Source organism: Pygoscelis adeliae, unplaced genomic scaffold, assembly GCF_000699105.1.
Source record: "Pygoscelis adeliae isolate BGI_AS28 unplaced genomic scaffold, ASM69910v1 Scaffold120, whole genome shotgun sequence".
Lineage (NCBI taxonomy): Eukaryota > Metazoa > Chordata > Aves > Sphenisciformes > Spheniscidae > Pygoscelis > Pygoscelis adeliae.
This window is the reverse complement of record NW_008824032.1, coordinates 799,515-801,980: the sequence shown is the minus strand read 5'-3', so window position 1 is coordinate 801,980 and position 2,466 is coordinate 799,515. Positions and strand designations below refer to the sequence as shown.

Sequence of the window (2,466 nt, the reverse complement as noted above, 5' to 3'; positions counted from 1 at the left end):
GATACTTATCCACCAACAGCTATAGCTGTGGTTGTCCTGGGTGCTCTGCCACCACTGCCAACTTCTGATTCCTTTAGTTGCATCACAGTCTTTTGAGACTCTAAGGGATAATGGGGCCATCCAAATTTTCCCTCTGTCTCCTTTGCTCTGGGTCTAAGACCTAGAAAGCCTCACTCTGCAAGGTCTCTTTCTGTCTCTTCAGGTGGAGGGGCACCCACGCCTCACTCTTAGGCAATCCAAACTGTGACTGAGCCATGGAAGATGCTTTCTGAAGGCCTCCTACAGGCTGTCTTCAGACTCGTGCAAATGATACCACGACATTTTCAGTAGATCAAAGGATTGCTTAATGTTGGAACTGGTTCAATGATGAGCGGTGCTTTGCAAGAGTCTTGGTGAGCCTGAAGGCAGCCAAGAGCCAGGGAAAAGAAACTGTCTTCCCAGGAGAAGAGAAAGAGGGGGAGAGAAGAGAGGATACATTTTTCTTTAGTGTGTCTTGTCCCTGCAGGCAGCAGCGATGACCCTGGGTGCGTTCCCTATGGGGCCTGTTCTTGCTGCTCAGACTGAAGAAGGGAGGCTGTGGGGACTTTTTTACAGAGCAGTCTTTCAGAGTCCCTGTCCTGAACCAGTAGGCCAGGCTGGACTGGTATTATAGGCTGGTGTCATAGGCATACCCCAAGACACTGATACAAATGTTTATAAATCAAAACTGCTTCCTCTTGACTTATTCACTGCTCAGTCTCTGATGACTTTTGGATTTCTGCCCATGCCTTATCTCAGTCCCTTCGCCATGCCTTTGTGCAGTCTATTGTTTTTCCTAGGAGCAGCACTGTCCGTCTGTTCTTCTTTAAAGTAATTCAGCCTTCTGCCCTCTGTCTCTCTCTTCAAGTGCTCTTGCTAACCCTTGATCACGCTGAGCGTATACAGGATTGACATTTGGTAATAGCGGGTGAGTCTTGTTTGTCATTCCAGGGGCTTCATTCTGGAAGTGTCGGGTTAGTGCACTCATAGTCCTAGGATGAGTACAACTTACAGGCAAGTAGGGAGCAATATCGTAAGGCAGACATCTGGAAGAGTGGAATGTATTGTGCCAGTGTTACATAGTGTGTGCAGCCTCGGTCTCCATGGGTAAGAGTGGTTATGTAAATGTCCTTTCAAGTGTCGCCATCTTAATGCAGCTGCCTGCCAGATGTAGGGCACTTCCACATCAGTGCCTGAATGGATGTCTGAAGTGTGCTTTCAAAGTGAATCTTCCAGTAATCCCCAAAGCTTGCTGGGCTTTGGTTTGTACCGCACAACAGTCTCGGTGTGCAAACTAGATTCCTTTCAGGTGGCGCTAAGCTAGTAGGTGTGCTGTACATAGGAGCACACCTCATGCATTTCAACCGCTAATTGGTGTGCAGTCCATGGAACCAGGGAAGACATAATCCAAAGTAAAGCTCCCCAAACATGTTTGGGGTGGATGTTGGATTTCCAGCCCCAAATCTATCACTTTAAAGATTTGCTCCTGTTGAGCCATACGACTTGCTAGCACAGAACTGGCTGTAGATGTCAAAGCTGTAAGGAGAGCAGTCAAGAAGACTTACTGTCAAAAAACAGTGTCTAAAACAGCACCAGACATCAGTTTTTGGATAGATGAACTGCATCTGGGAAGTTTGGAGAGGACCCTGCAGAGGAGCATATTCCTTTGGAAAAGGAGAAGATGGGATTTGATTCTGAAAACAATTTATTTCTAGCACCCTAAACAATTTATTTCTAGCACCCTAGTGTCACAGGAGGCAGTACACATCATGCAAACCCCTCTTTGTGCTTTTCCCATCCTTCTAGAGGCTATACACGAATGGCTCTGATTTTCCAGGCAGTTTGCTCTTCCTTTGGAATCACACATGTAGAAGCATGAAAACTGTAAAGGGGTTGACATTTCTATGGCTTATCTGAAGCCATCACATACTTTTCAGCTAAATGCAGGCACTTCTAACCTGTTACCGCCAGCTGCAACATTTTAGTGATCCCAAAGCAGATAATAAAATAGCAGCCCGTCAGCCAGATGAGCGTGTGCTATTCGCAAATACTACGAGAACCTCCTGTTCTCCACATGCCTTTACGACGACTCTCCGCTCAGGCCAGAGGCCTGTAGCCCGCTGTAGGGTGGGCTGCAGTTGGTTAGTGCAAAAATCGCTTATCCCTGTCTGCAGTTCAACCGAGATGAGCGGTGAACAGGACACCAACACCGCGGCAGAACTGCTGCTCTAAATCTAGGCAACGTATTTATTGACTCTGTGACATAGTTTTAATGATTATAACATTATGCATATTTGTGCCGTCTATGTACACACCATACACACACCGCTCCGCGCCAGCGGCGGGCAGCAGGGACTGGCAAAACGCCGGCCGGCATGCCCGTCCTCTCCGCCACCGGTGCTGGGCCAACCGCGGGAGCGCCGGGCTCGGGAAGCGGCCCGGGAGCTG

General features: G+C 48.3%; 1 protein-coding gene across 1 annotated transcript in view; it reads left to right on the top strand.

The window, feature by feature from the left end:
* Nucleotides 1-2,466, top strand: part of PEX5 (peroxisomal biogenesis factor 5) — a 22,832-nt gene that overhangs the window by 7,045 nt on the left and 13,321 nt on the right. The gene's annotated exons all lie outside the window — the stretch shown is intronic.